Genomic DNA, 25,882 nt, shown 5'->3' with positions numbered 1-25,882 from the left:
GTCATTTCTGAAATATAAAATTTCATTTTTTAAGTTTATAGACTGAATATCGAGTAAAATAAACTTGTAGGGGTATCGGGGGAACCACCAAAAATATTCAAGTGCTAGGGTCTTCAAACGTCTTAATCCGGACATGAGTGAACACCGTACGTGGATAACATTGTTTAATAAAAGAATTTTTTTTTAAGTTTGAAAAAATTAAAAGATTAAAAATTTAAAAAAATAATAAATATTTAAAAAAATAACAAATATTTAAAATAATATTTCAAATATTTATAATTTTTTAAATAATTTTAAAAATTTAAAAAGAAAAAAATTAATATTTTTAAATTAAATTTAAAAGTTATTAAAGTATGTAGTCAATTAAATATTCGTAATGAACAGAACGGCTTATAATTTTGGTCCCGTCAGTGGCCCTTGTTGGCAGGTTTTATTGTATAAAATTGTGAAATATGGACAAAAGGCAGTTAAAGTTGCTATATCTCAATCTCAGAAGGAAACGAAGGGATACACGTATGTAGGTACATTATATTAATGAGTAGGGACCATCATATGGTGTTTTTAAGGGTATTTATGGCAAATAATTAAAAAAATTCCGTGAAAAATCACCTTCAAAAAGTAGCCAAAGATGCGGACGAATTCGCTCCGCATCCGCATCGTCTGAACAGCTCCGAATAAACCTATTGTCAAAACTTCTGTGTGCGGATGCGGAGCCCGCACTTAGGTTTTGACACATGCGGACGACGTCCGGACCCGCATGAACATTTCCTAGGTGCGGAGATTTTTCGGCTCGTCTGAAAGGCGCAGTATATTCCAATTGTTAAAACTTCTTCCGGACCCGCATCCGCTCCGTGTGAAAGGGCCCTAACCTAATTTTTAATACTTTTGTGATATTTTTCTAAAATTCTAGGGTTTTCTCAAACGAAAATTTTAATTATATACATATAAGTTATTGAAATTTGGGTTCAAGTAACCCCGGTTTGGGTAACTTTGACCCAAACTACATTTCCCCATGAATTAATTTAAATAGGTAATGGGCTAAAAGCAAGATCCAAGACCTAGAAATAAAACATACAAATAAAATGTCTATATATAATTTGACATTAAATTTTGAAAACAAATTCTGTGACATTGAATGAAATCGTTTAGCACTTTTTTATAGTTCTAATAAGGATAATTTTTTAACTTTGAATGACTGGCAAAAGCCCCAACTCTTCTTCACTAGTAAAAACGATCGAAGAATGATTAATAAAACAGATTTGGAAATCCAATCTCATTTAGATCTACTAATTTAAAAGTGGAATGATGCGTGTCTGAGACATTTCTCCTGACCTTCTAATTTTCCAGCTAAATGAACGAACGCCAGGACTCTGCCACCAGACTTATCCCGTTACCGAAATCTCTTCCAGCCCAGTTTCGTGGCAGTGTGTGGAACAAAGCACCTCTGTATCAACAGTGAGTGCGTATCTAGAGCCGTGTGAATTTTCAGTGCTGCCACGTATATTTGAAATATCGACAGAAGTGTAATCATGTACCGTTTTAGGCCTGTTGCTCTCTGTGGAGAGACTTTTTAACCCCTTCGCTTACAAGGTATTGGCAATAAATTCAGATGATTTCTATTTGACGAATAGGCGCTAAATATGGTAACCTTGTCCTAACCTTAGAAAAAGAGGAAGTTGAAGGGAAAGAAAAGGGAAACCGTATAATAGACAAGTACAGATAAGAGAGTAGGTACACGAAGTAGATCTCTGTTCACCATCACCCTATCTGTTCTATTTTTCTCTTATGTATACACGTGCGTACGCAGAACTTTTAAGGGGGATTTTCAATTTTTTTTCCCCCTTCAAGGAGTGGGGTTTACGTTTTTTTACTGCAAAATAACACTAGAATATCGGCTTGGGGGGTTTAGAATCCCAACCCTCCTTCCTTTTGCGTACGCCAACGTATGTACATAGCATAAATCCCACATATATCATACATACATCACACGTGGGAGAAATAAACCCCTAATAATCGTATAGAAATAAAAGAAAGGTTAAAAGAACAACGTCGTAGAATTACAACAAAGACTCGCGATGATGAGAGAGGAAAGAAAACAGCTTGTTTGAGTTTATTAGTGAGTGAGCGTTTCGGCTGAAGTTGGTTTTCTGCGGTTACCCAGCTTCGAGGTGCGAATGAGAGCCGGTCTCCCATTTGAAAAAGTCTCTCCGCATGGGCGGTGATACGGGGGGAAAGTGGGGGGCATTGCCCCCCCCCCCAGCGACAAAGGTGGAGTCGACTGATCTTATGTATGTATTGACATCATCGTGCCCCCCCCCCCCAGACTTCCATGTCTACCTCCGCCTATGCTCCGCAGAGAGCAGGCTGACCTACAACACGATACTGATATAAAGATGGAAATGCTTGAATTTTCATGTTACCTCAGAAAATGTAAAGCATATGGCAGCACGGACACGAAACAAGCGCAACTCAACAACATATAAATACCAGGGCCATATATAAATACCATAATATTAGAGCCACTCATTCACTCAGAACACACATTCCGGCACGTGCCGATTCGTTAGAAATTCGGTAGAGGAATGTATATTTTGTAATGTATGCTGTTTTACGAATAAATTGCCAGCGGTATCCAGTCCGTGAGGACAATGAGCCGATACTGCCATATGGCGATGTGGCCTGGGTATCTTTCGGTTTGACGGCACAGGAATGTGTACGAGGCGCATGTACGGTTTAGTAGTGAGTGTTTGGACGCAACATTACGTCCTTGCTAGTAAAGTGGTTAACTGGGAGTTCGCATTCGCGCCTCGAAGGTGGAAACCACAAAAAAAAAAATCAACTTCAACCGAGCACCACTTTGGCACCGGTGGGGTTCGAATTTTTTCTTCTCTTAAAATCCTCACCTTGCGTATGTGATTGCTGTGTATAAACAAGTGAAGGTGAAAGTTATCGGGATACAAAAATTCAGGTTCTCATCAGAAAACAACATAATCTGAATTAGGGAGAAGAGCAGGAACGTAATTAAGGCGTCTCAGGCACTAGCTAGTGATGCTACTCGTTGGAGAGATGAATCCCGTGTATATTTTCAGGACATTACTTTTACCAGACGCGTCCCGCTCCCCATTTAATAGACATCAGAGCGGTCCCAAAGGTCGAACGCCTAAATTCAGCCAAAATTTTATTTTCATGGCAGCAGATCCAGGAGTTACTAAAAAAAAATTGGGTTCCCATGATCCAAGCACGTAAAGTGGTTTAATGCAATAATCGGAAATTTCATCGCTTATTCGCAAGCGGTACCACACGACCAAATTATACAATCTCCCAAAAAAATACTCATAAATCTGCCGAGATGTCTAGCTACTCTAGATTGAACTACACAGCAACCTTAATAGGTATTTGATCATTTCTTTTTCACTCTGAAATTTAATGTGAAAGCACCCTCTCTCTAAATGTCTAAATCCGTAAAGAAAAGAAAATTTCCCTCAGCCATGGCTGTTAATAAGACCACAACAATAGCGCTGCCATCATTAGCATTTCGGTAAATGCAAATTCAGTACACTGATAAAATTGAGCAACATTGCCAATTCTAATGAATGTAAACATCTAAACAAACATTTGATTCAAAGATGCAATACATTATAAGAAAAACAAAAGAGCAAAGTCTGATAACATCAAATAAGTGAAAATAGTGGTCAAATGCATTTCGATAACACGAAATTTCAAGGTCAACACCAAGCATGTTTTGCGGTAAAGACATTTCTGGATGAAGTGGACAAGATAAGTCATATGAGACATCACGAAGTTGTGATAACGACTACCTCAGACAAACTAGTTCAACTCCGCAACAAGATGGCCGGGTTCAGCTGATAATAGATTAGAACCCTCTCTCGTCGCAGAGCTAAACACTGCAATCATCCGAACAAGTGCTTCTCATTGAATGACATTCTTAAAAGCCATCGTCACGAAGCGATAATGACTCATACTTGAGAGGACGACAATGTGTTAGAAGTGATACTTCCGGAGATAATGTCCTATTTGCTTTGATAGAGGAGAAAGTCTATTCGAAGAGCAATCTTATTGTTCAGTGTTCACCTTTTCTATGTCAGGACAACGCAAAAGAACGACCCTTACTCGAAGTTCAATTTACATTCAAACCTCGTGTAACTACACTGCTCAAAACAATTAGGGGAGCAAGCAAAAAAGTGAAGAAAACCGTGCGAGACAGCCACGTATTGGCATACAATGGATAGTACACGCGTATCAATGCGCTATACAGAAAAAAGACGTAAAAAAATTTGGAATTAAGCTTTAATTCTTTGAAAATATGGAAAAAACATGAAAAGATGATTTAGGGCAACAATTTGGTTACATGTAAACGATAAAAAAAAGTACTGTTTAGACATGATGCATGAGTTTTAATAGGGCGTGTGGTCTCCTCGAACAGCTAAGAGTGCTGCACACCTGTTTGCCATGGATGCGATGAGGTTATCGGTCAGACTTTGGGGGATACTGTTCCACTCCTCAAGAAGTGCAATCTGCAAGTCTCGGACAGTAACAGGCGGCCTTGGTCGCGCAGCAATGCGTCGTCCGAGCATGTCCCAACAGGTCAGGAGAGCACGCTGGCCATTCCATACGCTGTATTGTTTCAGCTTCAAGCATGTTCTCCACCAGACAAGCTCTATGCGGTCGGGCATTATCATCCTGGAAAACAAAGGAATCTCCAATGGCTCCAGCGTAAGGGATGACATGAGGTCGCAGTATCTCGTCTGCATACCTTCGGGCCGTCAAACTGCCATTCCGAATGATATGCAGGTCCGTACGTCCGCCTACGCTGATTCCACCCCATACCATCCAACCAGCTCGTCTGTATTGTGACCTTTCACGAACGAATGCGGGGTTATTTCGAGTGCCCCTGTCCCTCCATACCACGGGTGTCACACTCCAGACTGAATCGGGACTCGTCTGTAAACCGCACTTGGCTCCAATCATGTTGCTCCCAATCTCGATGTTCAGCAGCCCATCTTCGGGCCGCACAGTGGCGTGGGGTTAACGGAATGCAGACCATTGGCCTACGTGCATAGAGCCCTCCCTCATGACGCCGATTACGTACTGTTTGGCTGGACACCCTTCGTCCTGTTGCCAAGAGCAACCGTCTTTGCAGCTGCGTAGCATTCTCTGTTCTGTTTCGACGGGCTGTTAACCGTATATACCGGTCATCAGTTGCTGCAGTGGCGCGTGGCCGACCTTGCCCTGATCGACGTCTAACATTTCCTGTTTCTTGGAATCGATTCCACAGCCTTGCAACAACACTTCTGGCGACTCCAACAGCGTCCGCGACACTACGTTGTGCTTGCCCGGATTCCAGTCTGCCTATAACACGCCATGCCATGGATTCCGGTAAATCACGTTGTTGAGACATCAAGTCACCTTGTCTCAAAAAAAAAAAAAAATACTGCGCAATCGAATTTCACAGTTACGGCAGTAAAACAGACGTTTCTGCAACATCCCGATTTCTGCCCTTATCTTCTTTTTCTGGTTTTTGACGTCATGAACTTTGATTTGCATATGAAGTTTTCTTCTTCCGTTTCCTGCAAGGCTTTAAATTATGGACGATTCATTTTATGTTACTTATCGGTATACATCTTTGCGTAATTTTGTTAAAACCATGTGCTCCCCTAATTGTTTTGAGCAGTGCATTTAGTCGGCGCGCTTACGAAATAATTTTTGTAAAAGATAAAAATAGCACTTTCAATTTATTCCACAGAAACAAGGGTTCTCAAACTGTGCGCCGCCGCCAACGTTTGTCAAGGGCCTTGCGGAACGGCGGCCCTAACAAAGGTTTTTCGAAGAAATTCTTTGTTAGACTACTATATGGGAAGTCGAGGATAAGCTTTGATTAGAGAAAGGGGCGCCGCGAATGACAAAGTTTGAGAACCCCTGCATTAGATGAATTTAAGGTAATCAATGGCTATATGAAGGTAGGCAGACACCCTAAGTTTCTGAAAGCAATTTTTTTAATATAAAATATTATTTCCAGTTGAAATGTAAATACTGTAGAATAATGATTCCCAACGTGGGCGATGGAATGTTCTAGGAGGGAGGTAGAAGTTACGGGTATAACATAGGATCCTATGGGTTAGATTGCGTTGGGGGCGATGTGAGAAAAAATTTCTGAAGGGGGCGGTGGGACAAAAAGGTTGGGAAACTGTTCTATAGCGGTATTTCCCCAAACTTTGTTCCAACCCCCCCCCCTTCTACAGAAATTTTTTTCCCTCATCGTGTCCCCCGACTCAAGCGAACCCATAGGATCCTATGTTAGACTCGTAGCTTCTATAGCCCCGTGGAGCATACCATCGCCCACTCGGGGGCGATATTGTCTACTTTGGGAAATACTGCTGTAGAGAGTAGAACCTTCCATAATGGACACTTCTCGTTGGAGTACCTCTTCCTGATTCCATGAAACTGGACTTCTATGCTCAGTAATTCCCTTTTATTGGCAGGCACTTCCCGTGAACGGAAAACGGGCCCATGGATGTGTTAAGAGGTTCTTCTATACAACGATAATTTATAGGAAACGTTAAAAAGAGAAAAGTTTTGCCTGGTAATTCAAGTCACAGAAGAAACTACTACTCAACCGCGTATGCACCTCGTAAAAATTCCTGAGGAATTTCTAACGAATTCGTACATGCAGAAGCGCGTCTGCGTGACTCTAACGTATTAATGATGCTGGAGTTATGCATGTTTCGTGTTATACTGGTCCTACCAATTCTTCCATATTTCGGAACTCGCAGAAAGAATGCCGTAACCGTATTATAAGTTCTGACAAATCGTAGTTCCCCACAAGCATGAGACTGACGGAATCGCCAAGTAAGAATTGTCGCGGGAGTCCGGAGAACAATTCTTAATTTTCGCCCCCCCCCCCCCAAAACTTAGATTTATACAATTTAGAGATTGTCAACACGACTAATTTTACCAAACATACACACGGTGCCTCCGATAGGCTAGGTTTTCAGACGGATCGTAAGAGAAAAAAAATCTTGAACATTGATTTTTCCAACATTTTTTGAAAAATAAAAGGTATAGTCAACTTTAAAGTATGGTCCTACAAGATTCTTATGTAGAATATAAATTATGGTATTATAAAAAAGGTGTCGCAAAATGCAGACTCAGCCATGAGTAAAATCAGCCTCAGCAGCATTTATTTAATCGTAATAATTTTTGAAAATGTTTTGTTGCAGCATAATTGTAAAGGGACAAAAAGTGCCCAGAAAAAAAAAAAAGAAAAAAACCCACCTCTTCCAATAGATGGCAGCACCTACAGTGACATCACGAGTTTCGCACGGAGGCCTTCTGTTATAGATGGTGTTGACCTGGCTTGCCGGCTCTTCCCCCCCCCCCCCCAGTTGAGGCCCCAAGTGGACCATGAAGTAAAAATAGTTTAATTTCAACGTTAGTACAGACTTGAAGTACAAATTAATGTATTAGAAAGTTTTATGTTAAATAAAATGAATTTCAGTTTAAATCATTAGAGAAACTTACAAATAAAATTCAATTTATTGCAGGTTGAAGCTCAACAAGAGAACACTGAAATGTGTACATGAAAAAAAAAAATTCTAAAATTATTTGCCACACAATTGCATTTTTGTTCCTCAGTTTTAAGGTCAAATAGCCTTTATTCTACCTGTATACTCATACATAAATCATCTTTTTAAACGCATATTTCTAAAAATATTTAAATTACCACGTTTTGCATATGCAAAAAATTTGAACATCCCCTTAAATGAATTTATTCAAAACAAACTGAAAATTTCTATACAATTATTTTAAAATATTTGGCGGTCTGGATAGAGAACCGCTAAGTAGGCCATAGTTTGCTGTCTACTTAGTTTAAGGTTTGAGTTTTTTTTGTTTTTTTTAAACTTCTGAATAACCCAGTATTTTATTCATTGTATTGTAAACAAAAAAAATTGTTCTAGAATGTTTTATTTGAGCTATTTGAGTTTTGTATCTCTTGCTAAGTTTTTTATATAATTTAAATAAAATAATTTTTACGAATTGATATACCGCACAGGGGTATTGACGTAGTGCAGCATTTAGTCCACTATACCCGTTAATTTTGAATTAACTTTTTTTTTCCCTAGCACTATTTCAGTCGAGCCAAAACAAAATGACAAATGACTTAGTTACAAAACCAATTTTTGGCCAAAACAGTGCACTAGCAACCACAGATAATTCTTTGCTGTCTCTCCTCATATACATTACATTCTTTTTTGGAGTCTTCCAAAGTGACGAGCTTGTCAACTCTCTTCGACAAGGCACAGCAAATTTAGAAGACATACATTTTTTAAGAATGACACACCTTTGAGACCACTTTCGAAAGCACAATGCAAAATGTGTAAATTACAAGATCCGACGTATATAAGGCTAAGTGAACCAGATAGTTTTACTGTGTTGCTCATCATTTTTAAAATTTTTCTGTTTTGTTCACATTTTACTGTTCAATGCCAGTGTAATCATTTTTGACAAATGAAGCACTTCCATTTCTAGCTCTTTGCTGAGCATTGTAAATATTGTTTATGCCTGTTCATGCCTTAAAAATACAGAAGACAACTGAATGCTATTGGGTAGCATCAGAATCACCAAACCTAGAATAGGCCCATGTATCCAACTGCTTTGAAATGCAAACTGTTGTTTCACCTATTTGCACCATAATTTTGAATGATGAAAGTTACTGTCCAAGACCACGAATTAATAAATACAAAATTATTTTTCCATCCAGACAGAAGTTTTTAATGACTACTATACTTGTTGAACCCTCAAACTAAGCAAATAAAAAATTAATAAAATGGTCCACATACCCCCCCCCCTCTAAATTACCTTAAAAATGATACAATTTCTGCTTTGGCAGAATAATTAATTGCATTCTCCAACATCTGTAATATTTGGCAATATATCAATAATTTCCTGCTCAATTAAAATCAATTACACAAATTTTGTCGATAGGATTTGATAAAAAAAAGTAGGAAAAGTAGGATAAAAACTAGAAAGTAGGACAAAACCAAGAAAGTAGGACAAAAGTAGGACATTTTACCAAAAAGTAGGAAAAGTAGGACGAGTGGGAGCCCTGCACTAAGCGATGCTTTGATCAGGACTGGACAAATCCCAGGTCACCATACGAGTACAAATCAATACAATTGACATTAAAGAGTCCTGTCTATTTTCCTATGGGACATATCTGAAAGAAAAAAAAAAAAATCAAAAAGACCTTACCACAGGACACCAACTCCCAGGACCCCAGGGCTGGAGCTGTCAGCCCCTTTCCCATGTGGGGGCCATGTTGGTAACAAACAATTTTTGACCAAAATAGGGTATTAGCAACCACAGATAATTCTTTTCTGACTCTCCTCACAATATATATTACATTCTTTTTTGGAGCCTTTCACAGTCCACAGCTGTCAACTCTCTTCGACAATGCATGAAGACATGCAAGTTTTTTCAGAATGACACTCTTTCTAGACCACTTCCAAAAGCACAGTGCAAAATGTATAAATTACAAGGTCTGATCTCTGATGTAAATAAGTCAAGGTGGACCAGGTGGTTTTACTGCATTGCCATCCTTTTTGTAAAGGGATTTGTTTACGTTTAACTGTTCAATACCAGTGTAATCGTTTTTGACAAATGAAGCGCTTTCATTTCTAGCTGAGCATTGTAAATATTGTTTATGTCTCAGCATGCCCTAAAAATACAAAAGACAACTGAATGCCATTGGGTAGCATCAGAATCACCAAACCTAGAATAGACCAGGGTTGGTGGGAAAAAAAAACCAGTTTTTTGGTTTAAAGTTTTTTTTTGGTTTTGATAGCATTTACATTGAATGATTTTTAGAAATTTTATTGTTTTTAAACTTCCAATAATTAAAACAAAATGTCTATTAATGTAATTAACACAATTTCTATATAAATAAATCTATAAATATTTCTTATATTTTAATAAAAACCAGCTTTTGCAATTTAATTATTTTATAGCTTAACTCAAGGAAATATTGCTTGAGAATTCTCTTAATGTTATTTTATTAATCCTATAATGAAGATGTTTTCTCGTTACTTTCTCTCCCTCAATATGCTTAATTAGGATGTTATATGATAAAACTAGGCAAATACAATGTTTAATGAAACATAATTAATGCAATTTAATTAGCAATGATTTACAATATGAAGAATGATTGTAACTAAAGTTCTGATTTCAAAACACTAAAATAAAAACCACTGGTCAGAATGACTTGAAATTTACATGCATGTTCTTGAAGCAATGGAATTTTGTATGGCAAAGGGGAAGAAATACTTAAAAATGTAAAATAGATGATGCTGTACTCATCCAACACATGGGAAATTTGCTTGCAGAATGGATATGATAGCCAGTCAAGACAAAATAACGCAATTAGCATAACACGATTTTATAATTCATGGAAATATCACAAAAATGAAGTCATTTGAACAAACAACTTACACAAGAAATGTTGAATATGTTGTCCCGTGTTCTGGCTGTGAGGTGGAAATACAGAAATGCTTGTTCAATTACGAATCAGTATGTTATGGTAATGATATGTGGATGTGCTTTCAATTCAAAGTTTGCAATCCAACCACTGCACATAACATTTTGGGATATCCCCAAAGTCAAAAGTTGCAAGGGTTATAGTGGTGTTCACCTGACAGGTGAACATGGGGACCAGGTGACATATCTTGTTATTGTCAAAATGGTTCTTCAGCAGCTGCTTTGCTGGTGTTACAATGTGCATCTTGATAAAAGTTGTGCTATCCACCAGGGCTGGACAAATGGAAAAAAATTTAGGCACCAGCCAAATTCGTTATGATCGAAGCATGTTTTTCCCCACGAAAAAAAGTTCAGAGTAATTTTTTTTTCACTTTTCCAGGCCTTAATGGCCTATTCTCATGTTAGAAGACATTACAAAATCAAAAAAATTCTCATACTTGCACTTCATTTTAGCAATGATGCATATAAAATTTTAGGTGCCAAAACCGATTTTCTAGTCACCTCCGCATCTGGGATTTGTCCAGCCCAGCTATTCACACACACTGATACTGTTGAAATGCCAAAATGATATGGTTGCGCAAAATAGATTATATCTCTGGCTAAGTACAACATCTACTTGTACATTTAAAATTGTATTTTTTTTCCAGCAAAATAAATAATTCCATTGCTTCATGCAATGGATCCATGCAAATTTTCAAGCTATTCTGACCAGCAGTTCTTATTCATGTTTTGGAATCAGAACTTTAATTATAATTATCTTGTATATAGCCAATTTATTTTTCATAAATCACTTACTACTGTACATTCTAACCAAATGGTGACCAAGTCCATATTCCAAGGAATTTCTAACTGAAAATTATTTGGAAAAGACAATTCACGAACTGACAGATTTCGGGCTTTTATTACTGTACAGTAGAACCTTCGTGGCAGAGTCTGGAACAAAGTGAGTGCACCTAACAGTCCGAGTGTGTAGCTAGTGTTGTGTATGATATTTCAGTGCTGCCATATATACTTCAAATTGTGAGTGAAGTGTAATGATTGAATATTTGTAACGTTGTAGCCCTGTTGCTCTGTGTGGCGAGACTTTTTAACGGGGAGATCGGCTCGCATTCACGCCTTGAAGTTGGGAACCACAGAAAACCAACTTCAGCCGACCCCAACCTTCATTAACTGGGGGGAATGTTGAAAATATGTAAAAAAAATTCAATATTAAGTCTGGTGGCAATATACAGTACGAGATGTGCTGCTTCCTATCGAAAACAAATGTCCGAGGTAATGTACCCACTAGTACACTGGTTTTTGTCCTTTAGGAGCAGTTAGTCTTTTTTAGATTATAAGACCAACTGTTTTTTTTTTATGCCCTGACCATGAAGTTATTACTGTTGCAGCTTCTTTGAGAAGAGGGGAAAAACCTGGGAGATATACACCACATGTGTGATGCATTTCTCGCGAGTTTGCTAAAGATAGAGCATCAGAATGTAACGTAAAGTTAGACACTACAGTAAAGTTGAAACTACAGTAAGAATGAAAAATTTTGATACTGTATATAATTTTTAGCAACTACCTACTAAATAGTTAATATGAAAGAAAATTTATATTCAGGCCACTTTCATGAGATTTTTTTGAAAAACCACTTATATCATCTTACACCATTCAAAGATATACCATCAAAACGTACCCCAAGAGTAAAAAATGTGGTAAAAATTAATCATTTTGGCTAATGATGAACCAATATGATATTATTCAAGGGAAAAAAATTATACTTTAAGCCACTTTTAGGTGATTTTTTGAAAAAACCAAACTGGTTCTTTAAGAAAAACCGCTTGGTTAAAACCAACATGGTTTAAACCATAGTTTCCTAACCTTTTTTGTCCCATTGCCCCCAATGCAATCTAACCCATAGAATCCTATGTTATACCCGTAGCTTCTACCGCCCCCTGGAACTTTTCCATCGCCCCCCCAGGGGACATTAACACCCACGTTGGGAATCACTGGTTTAAACCAAACAACCCTCGAATAGACCTATTCCAGACAAAAGTTTTTAGTGACTGCTTTGACTTGTTGGACTCTCAAATTAGGAGATTAAGAAATTAATAAACCAAATGGTCTGCAACCCCTAGTGATGCGAGGTGAGAATATTCTCGAAGAACGAGAATATTCTCCTGGATGTAAAAATTGCAGAATAATCGAGAATATTCATTTTTCTTTTAAATAATTTAAATTTTTTTTACTAATTTTGTTTATATTGTGAAACATAAATCTGTTTTTATTGCCTGAAACATTTACAACAAAACAATTTTTGATATAATCACCCTTTGGCAACTTTGGCAACCCCCTCCAATGGCAACTTTTAGTTCGAGAATATTCTCCAGGTCATGATGAGAGGTTAAAAGTTTGGTTATAAAGATTTTAGAAACCTTTAGATTAAACCTTGAAAAATTATTTTAAAATTAGATAAATTTTCAGAAGCAAGTTCACAACATAAGAAATTAAACCACAGTTGATTGATAAAGGAAGCTATTCTTATAAAATGACTTTCATTATAAGATACAGAACTTGTTTTTTTTCAATGCACATACATTTAAATTCTGTATCACTCAATTCTTTAAAAGTTGTGCAATTCAGCCATGCTGGTTTAATTTTCTTGCTTTCAAACTTTAATATTGTGGTCTACAAACTTCAATGTTCCCATCTTCTTGACGGGAAGAGAGACGGGGACAGAGAATATTCTCTCAAAGGACTAGCCTACTATTATAAATTACTAGAGAATATTCTTATCGAAAATAATTATTCTCAAGTTATTCATCCAGATTAGCCTATTTATTATAATACATATTACATATATTCTTGATAATATCTGGAAAGATTTCGGTAACTGAAGAATATTCTCATCTAGGAGAATATTTGAGAATATTCTGTGGAAGCACTATTATTAATAACTTCAGAATAATTCTTATTATTTTCTATAAGAATATTCCCCAGTAATTTATGAAAGTAGTCTTTCCAGAGAATATTCTCAAGGATATTATATGTAACTATATTATAAATAACAGAATATTCTCATCAAGAACTTACAGGAATATTCTCCTTCATGAGAATATTATCGAGAATTTTACATCTCTAGCAACCCCTCCCTGAAATAGTCATAAAAAGATATTTTCTGCCAAAGCAGAAAATCATTAATTACAATCCACTACATTTGTATTATTTGGCAATATATCAACGATTCCTTCCTCAATTAAAATCAATTACACAAATTTTGTCGATAGGATTTGGTAAAAAAAAATAAGGCAAAACCCAGAAAGACAAAACTGAGAAATGAGGACATTTTACAAAAAAGTAGGAAAAGTAAGACAACTGGGAGCCCCGCAAGTTCTATCAGTCATAAAAAACTAATGGAAACACAATTAGCCCAATTATTTCACAAGGAAAACTACTGTTTGTATTATAAAATAAAAGCCATGTTTTTATTATTGTATTGCAATTATTTCTAAAAATAAACACAGTCAACACTGCTTATTATAATCACAGATATCATTCATTACTACTTATCATTATTACTAGGATTGATTTTTATGGCCTAAAGATGAAACGTTGTTGCTGATCAACTAAAAAAAATTGAAATTCAGGTTTTTTTCACTATCAGCAACAACGTTTCATCTTTAGGTCATAAAAATCCAAGCTCTAGTTAACACTTTTGTAAAGAAGGGAACAGCCCAATTTCATAACACCGGAAAAAATTGGTTTGAAGTTATCAGGACTTCAGATAAAGGCATTTTTCCCCCATATGTATATAATTTTTTTGACGCATTCTGAAGCTAAGTTGCTAAAAGGTTTTCTCTTTAACCCCCCCCCCCCCCCAATTGACAAACATTTCTGTACTTAATGTCGTAATTGGTCCATAGCAATCTCTGATCCATATATGTGTAAAGCTGCTTCTACAATGACCTTCCTATAGTGAAGGCAAATGCATTTGCAGTTCAGTTGATCAGCTCCTTTCTGAACAAATTTTTGAATCTGGTCTCAACTGACTTTCTCACAGGAATCTAATGCCTCACATGGCTGAATAAATAAAATTGCAGCATTTTAACTTAAAGGCAAACAAAAAAATTCCCATTTTAGAATTGAATATTTTACAAGTACAGTGAAACCTGTGTAGAATGATACTGTCTAATGATAAACCTGCCTAATAATGATAGTTTTTTTGAGTCCTGGAAGAATTTTTATTTAATATAAAATAGCACAAATGCTTAACTTGCGAATTATCTACAATGATGACATGTCTATAACAATATTTTGCTAGGTCCCTATAATATTGTTATAGGCAGGTTTCACTGAATGCGGAAGGAAAAACATTTGTCCCGTTTTACCAATATCTCTTTACCACACATCCCATTTGACCAAACAGAATGTATGGTAGAGAGAAACGATATCACTCTCTGCTGTTCAAATTCTGGGGGGCTAACGTCATAAGAGCTATTAGCTGAGCTAGAAGGCTGTCCCTGTGCAGTCCCATTCAGCATTCATACATATGCTCTAAGGAAGGAAAATGTCTGTCCTCTGTAGTTCAATGGTTAGAACACCCGCCCAGACACTGAGAGATTGGTGGTTCGATTCTTCACAGAGGAATGTGAATTTTCTTTCTGAACTACATCTCGATCTCTGAGTGGTTATTCAGGCTTTCGTACTTCGCAGGATGTATGGTCACCGTACTTCCAAATGGGATTTTATCAGATGTAGTTATCATTTGGTTATTGCTATCAAAAACACAGTCCTGATGTGATCGCATTAAACGACGTGGACTATAATATAAAAAATTATTTTTCAACAAGTGCAGTGCCATCACGACCGTAATATACAGTGATCCGAATCTTCCAGAGTGATTCTCTCCACTCCTTGTCACACGGGGAGAAAATGATAATGATGCTTGTTCAAGAATTAAGCTATTTCACCACATGCTATCGATCAGTGGTTGCCTCTTTAGGTCATTCACTCTGACCTGGTTCCTTACTCAGCAGATCACTCCTTTGGTCACTCATTTTCTACACAGAGGCGGATTTCTGGTTTCACCACCTATACAAGTTACACACATTTTATATATACCGCCTGCCGCCCATTCCACTAATTGGCCAATCACTACTCAAATGTGCTGCTCCTCTGAATTTCACAAATTGGGCTCAGCCCATTATTTTTGGTCATTCACTCTGACCTGGGTCCTTACTCAGCAGATCACTCCTTTGGTCACTCATTTTCTACACAGAGGCAGATTTCTGGTTTCACCACCTATACAAGTTACACACATTTTATATATACCGCCCGCCGCCCATTCCACTAATTGGCCAATCACTACTCAAATGTGCTGCTCCTCTGAATTCCACAAATTGGGCTCAGCCCACTCTAAGTCTCCCCCCCCCCCGTCCCTGTAAATACGCTTCTGCTCGCGACAGTCGGTGCATTCATTCTTCACAATTAAACACGTCGACACGCGATACAAATATATGAAAATTACGGTTGAGTTATAAATAAAATATTGACAAATATCGGCCATATGGAGGCTTATATTCATGCATTTGATTGGTCGACATTGAGGTAATGGGAGGAGGGGGGATGCCATGCCACAGCTGACAACTTCTAGATAATTGGGTAGCCATGGATTTCCAACGGAGCGTAAAAAAAAACGGTCGAGTCATCAATTAAAGCATTTAACGGATGTCCAACTTACCACCACTGCGATGCTCATTGAAAATTAAACGGTCAAAATTTCGCGTAACCACAAAAAATAAAACGTACGCGGAATGATTTCGCGAACCACCAGCTGACACACACACAAATTGACCAGATCGATGCGCCCCTGCCTTCTGCTTCTTTTTTTTTTTACTCTATCCTCTTTCTGTCTGTTGCCATTAAATTTATACTTTGATGCGATACTTTATTTATTTTTTCAAAACTATCCGAATATTGAAACTTTTCTATTTTAATTTTCAAGATTGTAGGATATGGGGTAACTATTTTCCTTCTAAAGATATATATGTCATTTGTGTGTTACTTAGTTCCACTGTTTTTTTGGGATAAAGAAATGTTAACGTGCAGTGTTGATGTGCATGCAAATTAACTTACACCATGTGATGGTCTCGTTCACATATTTATTGTGTAAACCATATTTCATAGAGAAAAGGACAGGAAACCGGGATTCTGAATATAAGAACTGACCATATGTCTTATAGTTGCCGGGACATTCCCGTATTTTCAAATAATTTGGTCACTCCTGGAGTGACTATACGTCCCGTATTTCCCGGAACAATCCCGGTATTTTGTATTTTTCTCAGCGTCCCGAGTTTTTGACAAAAGTGTCCTGGTTTTTCCGTTTTTTAAGCGAGGCCTACTTGCATTTTTATTCTTTATTGAAGTCAAAGATTCAAATAATTTTTCGACTCAATAAATTATATTATTATAATTACAACTATAAATAATCTCCCACATTTGTCTTGGTGAACGTTTAATCTCGTGGAATTCCTTTTAATCCACTGCAATTGGCAGTAATGCTTCATTTCCCGCCATATTGTTTTCCCCGTAATTTCGGAAATATTTGGCAACTTTGTTCAGTTTTGGCGATAATTGGTGACGTCCCGTATTTTTCCGTATTTGGAATCCTAATTTCCCATATTTCTCTCGAGGATTTCAGAGAAGTTCTCCCGTATTTCAATCTAGTCATCCCGACTTTTTTCGAAAAATGCCCAGTTTTTTCACTCATTTCCAATGAAGACCACTAGAATTTTTAATCTTTATGTAATCAGGGATTGAAATTATTTTTAATCTCATAAATTATATTATGAAAATTGCAGCTGTAAATAACAATATTCATTTCATATTTATTATCCTGTCGAACGTTTTATTTCTAGAATTCATTGCAATCCACTGCAAGTCGCATTAATGCTTCATTTCCCACAATTAGCAATTTTCAGTGATTTAGCGATAGTTGGCAACTTTTTTTTTTTTTTTTTTTTTTTAATAACATACAAACATATATACAAGCATATACAAAAACACATTAAACATACACTTTTGACCTCAAGGGACATGCTTGTCCTTCCAGTAGGTCTACAGGGTTTCTCCGTAGATTATTTTTCTTAGCAACAGCCTATTATGGTTTAGGTCGGTTTATAATTGTTCAATATACAGTTTTTTTTTTTGTTTTTTTTTTTTGTATTTATGTTACAAAGAAATTTTACATACAGATGGATTGTATCATGTGGTTGTATTATTGTTGTAATATAGATTCTAGACTGGTATTCATAGAAAACGTGAATATATTGTTATTAGATCTTATGTAATTATTTGTATGATTGATTGTATGGTATAGATTCATTATTTTTGGAGCGGTGTATCTATAACTCTTTTGAAATAACGTTTTATTTGTTTTTGGCACTTTATATATGTTATTTAATCTAGACGACGTTCTATTTTGTTTCATTTCTAACCAATTATTATTTAAGAATGAAAATTTTATTAGTCTATAAACATAGTTTTGTCTTATAGTTAGCTTATGGCATTCTGTTTTGTTGGTGTTTATTGTGGTGCTTGTTATTTGGGATCTTATCTTGTTATATATATTATCTAGTTTTTGTATATCTGTTTGATATGCACCTCCCCAAGCAGTAATTCCATATATTACTGTTGAATATATCCAAGCATAAAATAAATCTTTTAGAAAGTTATTGTCTATTGTGTCTCTTAGTCTATAAAGAATTGCTGCATATATTCTTAATTTTTTTATTATTTTTTCACACTGTGATTTCCATTTTAAATCATCTTGTATTATTATCCCTAGGTAGTTGTATTCATGTACTCTTTCAATTTCTTGACAGTTACATTGTAATATATGTTGACACGGACAATGATCATGAATTTTTATACTTAAATTTGCCAAACTATTTATGTTTCTTGTTTTTAAGCATATGTATTTAGTTTTCTGTATGTTTAGTTTTAGTTTATTTTTCTTCAGCCAGTTACTGATTTTAAATAGGTCCTCTTCAACTTTTTTTATTAAATTTGTAATTTCAGTGTCTTCAACATACAGTACTGTATCGTCCGCGAATGAGATTAATTTACCATTTATGTTGAGTTTGAATATATCATTTATGTAAATGAGAAACAATATCGGGCCAAGCACAGATCCCTGGGGGACTCCTTTTTTTACTTCTATGAATGTACTCATTTCTTCACCTATTTTAACTGATTGTTTCCTATTAGAATAGTATGATTTAAACCAGCTCAATATGTTTCCACGTATACCAGCTGTTGACAATTTTCCTGTCAGTATCTCTAAATCTACGTAGTCAAAGGCTCTTTTTAAATCCAGAAATATCGTTATAGAAAATTTATTGCAGTTGAACCCGGTATTTAAATAATTGCACAGCTCTAAGATGGCCATTTCTGTATTCTTACTTTTCTGAAACCCGTATTGGTTAGGAGCTAAATAATGCTGATAATTAAGAAAATCCACGAGCTGTTTTTTTATGCACTTTTCTATTACTTTTGAAAATATTGGAAGAATTGATATGGGTCTATAGTTCAGTAAGTTATTTGTCTCTCCTGATTTATAAATGGGGTGTACTATGCCATACTTTAAATCACTATAAAAGACTCCTTCCGTTATAGATGAGTTAATTAGGTTTTTTATTACATCCACGTGATAATGGGCAATTATTTTCATCATCTTAGGGGTAATTTGGTCAATTCCACTTGCTTTATTAGTCTTCAATTCTGACATAACCTTATCAATATCATAATCGTTAATTTCAAAGAAGTACATAGAATTGTTAGAATTAGTCATTGTTTGGTCATCTTCACAATTACAGACTGTGTTTATTTCTATTTCTTCCAAGTTTCTTGTAACAAAGTCTTCGTTAAATTTCTTCGCTAAAATGTTATGGTTATCACAGATTGGGAGTATATTTTGCTTTGCACTTTTATTAAGTATATTCTGATTTATACATTTCCATTGCATTTTTTTGTTATTCTCGCATTTCGTAAAAGTATCTCTGATATATTCCTGTTTTATTTTTCTAATATACTTTTTCAGTTCCTTATTGTATTCTTTGTAGTCTTGCTCGTATGACATAATATTTGGGTACTTTTTGTATTTTTTGTATAATTTTTCCTTATAATTTATTTTATTTACTATTTCTTTTGTGATCCAGTTTTTTTTACTTTTTTTGGGTTTCATCTTGACTTGTTTCGTCCATAAATTAGAGTTTGATTGTATGATATCCACGAATCGTTTGTATTTATTTTGTATGCATCTTTCTTCTATGACACTAACGAAATTTATATTTTCAATGAATTTTTCAAATTTATCATAATTTATTATTTTTATATGTTTGTTTTTTTCATTTTCTTCTATTTTCTTTTGTAAAAAGTTTATGTATCCTAATACTGGATAGTGATCTGTTATCTGAGTTTTATACACTGTGAATTTTTCTATTGAATTTATTTTTGATCTATAGAATACATGGTCTAAACATGTTTTATTATTATTTGTTTCTCTTGTTATATTTTTGTGAAGGGGGACCAGTCCATTTATTGCCATTATGTTAAGATATTGAGAAGTTTCGTTATCATCTCCATGTAAATTTATATTAATATCACCCACTATTAAAGTATTTTGCTTCAATTTCTGTAAATTTTGTTCTAATTCATCATTAAATTGTGAGATGGAGAAAGAATGCGAACGGTATAAGAGTAATAAATCAATGTCATAATCAGGGAGGTATATACATAATTCTTCAGCAGTTAAAAATTTAACATTTTTCTTTTGTATTGATTTAATATTTTTATTTATATACATTATTACTCCCCCGGCTCTATTGTATGTTCTACTGTTTATATAGCAATAGTAATCTATTATTCCCTCAAGATTGTCAATATAGTAATTAAATAATTCTTCACTTTCAATCCATATTTCACTTAGGCATATAATATCTATTAATTCATTTAAAGTTCTAAGAAATACCACCAGACTGTCAAAATTTGCTCTTATACTTTGGATATTCAATGTAAGAAACGTCAATGTTGAGTTTGGTTCACTGGGGCAGTTCATAAATTTTTTTGCTTCACTAATGTCCTCCAGAGGTCGTTGGTCCTGCATTTCGAGAAAGTTCTCTGTGATCATTTGTACTGTGGCTTGATTCTAACTTTTGCAAATGTTCTTGGTTTGTTATTCTGATTACTCTTGAAGTTTCATCCCTCCGGAGAAATATTTTCCCTTCTTTCGCCCACGCGAACTTGAAATCCAGTTTGTTTTTCGTTTGTCTAGCCAGGTGAAATAACTTCTTGTTTTCAATTGTTAGATGTTCGTTCACATATATTCGGACATCTTGAAAGATCGGGTTTATTTTATCTGCTGTAAGGGTATTTTGTCGCTTAGCCTTTTGAATCCAGATGTTTTTTGATGTTTCACTATTGAATCTTACTATGATTGGTTTGGGTATATTCTCATTTCTTGTTGGGACTCTGTGAGCACATTCAATTTTAGTTTTTTCAGGTATTTGTAGTTGTGTTTTTACTGCTTGAATTATTTCTTGTATATTCTCATTTGGGCTTTCTGGTATTCCATTTATCTCAATGTTATTTCGTCTCATTTTGGTTTCTAACTCATTCATATGATATTTCAAATTTCCTATTTCTGCTTTCATGTTTTTATTTTCCATCTTGAGTTCTTGATTTTTTGTCTTCTTTGTCTTCTTTGTCTACTTTGTTTTTTGATCTACTTTGTCTTCTTATGACATCGTTTTTGGCGATAATTGGCCGAATCCAGTATTTTTCCTCACTTGAAGTGCTAATAACCCGTATGTGGAAAATATGGTCAGCCTAGGAATTGAAGGGGGAATCATAACGGGTAATGCCTCAATCGCAGGCTGCCCGCATATCCCCCGCCCCCGGGAAAACATGCGGGAAATTGGGATCTCAAATCTCAGAGGTGGCACGACGAAAAAACCTACCCACGCGTGATCAATTTTTGGTGGCCCCCTGTTTTGCTCACGTATTTTTTTTATTTTATTTTTAATTTTTTTGGCCAACAAAATTTTTTTTCCAACCTTTCAACGCCGATTTTGCTCCCTTCCTAAAATTGCACCCCCGCAGGGCCACACTTGTCACACGACTCAAAAGCCGCCCTTGATTCCAAATACTATAAAACATTATACAACTAATTATCATCAGTTGTCATTAAAAATTGATCAGTTGTCGCAGGGCAGCTGAAGGAAGAACTTTTTGCCGATGTGAACTCGAAAAGAAAAGTCTACTATTCGAATCCAGTCCTCTTGCGATTCGAGCAAGCTTGCTAACCCATATACATCAAGAGATATGACCATTCTTTCCTTAAAAATGTCTTTCTTTCACAATTGCGTTGAGGAAAAAAAAAAAATCATCTCAATCTCGCTAGTAGCGCCACCTGAGAGCCGTTTGCTGAAGTTAGGGGGGGAAGCTACTATGCTCTACTTCAGCGCGTCATGTTACCGAGAGTAAATAAGGAAGGAATGGGCACGTTCCTTGTGGTGTATATCAGAGATTGGCAAGTTCTTCCTGTTCGTGGGCCAACATGATGGTCAATTGCAGCGTCGCAGGCCGCACCAGTGGTGCTACTTCAGCGTATACACCTCATAATTATTTAAATTAATTAATTATTAAACTACTTTAGTCACTAGACATAAGAAGTTTGTAAGCAGTTTGTTAATCAGGAAATTTGCTGTTGGGCCGGATAGCTCATATAATGATCACAAATTTATTTTACCTAGTCGAGGGCCGCACAAAATTTCTTCACGGCCCAGCTGTTGGCCACTCCTGGTGTATATATCAATATGTTCTGCCGTCTCGCCTATTCAGAATTTCGGTAAGGTGGGTTCAATGCAGCGATCGTAATTTCATAGCGATATAAGCAAATAATACTCCCGACAATATACTGAGCTTAAAAGAAAAAAGTTGACATCAAAAACATACAAAAGTTCAAAGTAAACATATAAAAATGAAGTAAATGGACAAATGAAAACAGAAAAACAGAGACAAAATTAAAAATAAAACGCTAAACATATGAGATTAAAAGCAAAATGAAGGATGCAAAATACACAAATTAAAAAACCAAAAACGTTAAAACTTAGAAATTGAAATAAAAACATTCAAAACATACAAAACTATTTTTAAAAAAAAAACAGAAATACGAATTAACAGATTAGAACAAATAAAACTAAGGCCGGGATTACACTATAAAAGATTGATAAAATCCTTTTTATAAAACTTGAAAAATCCCGCCAATAAAGCTCATAGGTTACATTCCAGCAAATGCAACCCATAATCTTATTGGTCAAATTTTTCAAATTTTATAAAAGAATTTTTAGAAAACTTTTATAGTGTAATCCCGGCCTTAAAGTTGAAAGTTAAAAGAACAAAAAGAAAAAAAAAGGCAAATAAAATATAAGATCAGAAATTGAGACATTTCGTAGGCTGTGTGAATTCCGAACATACACAACATGCATATACCCTATTTTCGACGTACATGCAAAAACATACGGACAATAATAGTATATTCATCGATCACAGCGTGATCGACTTATACAGAACTGGTGTATATGGATAGCGAGCTTGTGTCTCGATTGCAAGAGGACTGGGTTTGATTCTCGGCGGAGACAAGTAGACTTTTCTTTCCGGGTTCACCTCGGCATAATATATCCAGGAAAAAAGTCTTTCCTTTATATTCTACTGTATCGCGATATATATAGGAGCCCAAAAATTCATGTTTGCCCAGTGCCCGAACTAACGAGGAACGGGCCCCGCAACCACGTGAACCCCATTTGGCAGCATTAATTTTGTAACTCAGTTGTTCGATTTGTATCAACTTTTAGGTTATAGTTTTATCATTATTAAAAATAATGTACTGCGTGTAAAATTATCCACAGTGGTTCTCAAACGGAGGTCATATGGCTCCCTTGCGATACTAGGGTATTCTTAGCGGGCCACACAGGTGAAAATCAGAAGAAAGAGAAATCATGACAAGTATCGAAGTGGGCCACAGAGAGCTGTGAATAAATGAAGCTTCCAAGTGAAATATGGTGAGCGAAAGACTGTGACTAATTTCAGAATCCAACAGAGCTGTCCATAGAATCAGGGCCATCTCAACCCATGTAGTTGCACGACTACATCGTATGCGCATGCACCCATCCATAAAGGACCTACACGCTGATTCCGTGATTTGCAAATGTATGTAAATATTACTTTCAGCTAAGCATGCCCCCCCCCCCCGCCAGAACATCACTTTGTCCAAAATGGTTGGCATGGCCATGCGTAAAACTCTCACAAGAAGGAACCTCACTGAACTCTACACCAGGGTGGGTGTTAGAAAAATTGATCGCAGCACTACACGTAACAAGCATTACAAAGAAACTTAAAATTGGTTCAGAAAAACATACACGCACATTCCAACATGTACCAATTCGTTAGAAGTTCTGCAGAGGAATGTGCACGAGGTGCATGTATGGTTTAGTAGTAGTAGTAGTAGTAGTAGTAGTAGTGAAGGGTTGGTGCGGACTTGAGGTGATATGTCTGAAGGTTCGATTTGTTGTGAAGGTTCATAGGATCATCCCGTGTTTTACGCAGACCTGTTTTCCCATATTATTCGGCTCTTTAGAGGGATGACTATCTACCCAGAAGCGGCTTAAGCAAGGGTGCCAGGGATGCGGTGCACCGAAGCACCGCATATAAGCAGCTTATATAATGGGCGGCAACTTAGACTCTAGTTCACCATAAAAAGTTTTCTAATAGTAAAAACTCCCATGGCATTTCGCTTTTGAGCCATACCTTGACGACAGAGATGTTGAGAAATGTTGAATGATACCACCAGGAATAAGAATATTCTTAGTCACAAGTGGCAAGTGTGCGTTTTGTTGCTTCCACTCAGTAATTTTTCCAGAACGGTTAAATAAAGGCCAATGAAAAATTCGGCTTCTTACTTAGAAGCGTATTTGCGGGGGGGGGGGGGGCGCTAAACGACCGAAAAGGCATATTCAGATGGACAGAAATTTATAGCCCGCAGGCGAAAGCCATAAATTCGCCTGTGATCCCACTTGTCCGGTACCAGAAACGCCTTTGAAATAAATTGCTCTACTAATGTCGTCTCGTTATACTTATTCTTCACAGTACAAGTGTAAGTGATGATCAGGGGTGGCTCTTAAGCAGTGCGACCCGTGCGGCCACACATGGCATCGAGTTCAATGGGTGAAAAAACTTTGTTGATAAAAAAAAGACGTGGACGGGGGCACCAAAAATAGGTCCCTCACGGGTGACATTTTTTTCTCGAGCCGCCCTTTATACTATAGTAATGATGGCCCATCAGTAAGAGCTTAATGGGGATTAAGTTATCTGACATAATCGAGAACAACAAAATAATCCTAGACCAAAAATCGAGACCGTTTCTTTAAAAGCGGAACGTATGGTCATGAACATTTCGATTTACAAACAGTTGTGAGCGGCATTGTACTAAAAAAATTTCAAGTTTCTCTCACGGTCCCATCAGCTAAAATCCTGTCAGGCTTCCGCACCCATGAGGCAGGTGAGCTCGAGCCGCCCCTGTACCTTCTGGATCCGTGCCCCTGGCTTACGGTTCCAAAAGTCGATCTTATTAAAAAAAATTTGTTCACTATAAATTTGGTTTTGATTAAATTAATTTCAATTCGATTAATAGAAAGGCTCTCATTCTTGGATGTGGAGGAGGGTTGTATAGAACAGGGGAGCCACTTGAAGAAAGTTCTCAAACTGGATTTAGGAGGACTGTAAGGATACCCTGGACTTTTGAAACTAATCTGAGTTTCTGAAGAAAATATGTATAAAACATATACCGGGTTATACAATGTGGGCCCACGAGTTGAAAAGCTGAGCAACATTGATCCAATGCAGTGTTTCTCAACTTTTCTGAAAACAAGGACCAGTAAAATGTGTGTAACCAATTGACGGACCACTCGTGTCCCGTATTACGGGATAATTCCTATAATTTTCGTAGTTCCGATATTTATATTATGTTATACATTTGTCCCGTTTTTTCATCGATACTTATTTGAATTTATGATATGTTACGTAGTGTTGGTAGCCTTTTCATAATATAAATTATGTTATGGTAATTACGGTAAAAATTATAACTATTCATTTCACATATTTGTCAGGTTTAATGTTTTGTCTACAATTTTTTTGAGAATTTTAATTACAATTGGTGATTTTGCCTACTTGTTTTTGATGACAATTGGCGATGTCCCATATTTTACGGATTGCTATTTAAGATCCCAGTGAA

General features: G+C 36.2%; 1 protein-coding gene across 1 annotated transcript in view; it reads right to left on the bottom strand.

Annotated features, from left to right (window-relative positions):
• The window catches only part of PRL-1 (protein-tyrosine phosphatase 4A family member PRL-1), a 78,985-nt gene extending 62,393 nt beyond the window's left edge, over positions 1 to 16,592 (bottom strand). The window contains exon 1 of the mRNA XM_089235599.1: positions 16,274 to 16,592. The gene's annotated coding sequence lies outside the window, so the exon portion shown is untranslated. The remainder of the gene's footprint in view (positions 1 to 16,273) is intronic.
• Positions 16,593 to 25,882: the final 9,290 nt, after the last annotated feature.

Source organism: Pholcus phalangioides, unplaced genomic scaffold (assembly GCF_987345545.1).
Source record: "Pholcus phalangioides strain wild (caught in Gottingen) unplaced genomic scaffold, Ppha-v1.0 ptg000009l_1, whole genome shotgun sequence".
Taxonomy (NCBI): domain Eukaryota; kingdom Metazoa; phylum Arthropoda; class Arachnida; order Araneae; family Pholcidae; genus Pholcus; species Pholcus phalangioides.
Note: the sequence above shows the minus strand (reverse complement) of the source record. Positions and strands in the feature narration are given on the sequence as shown.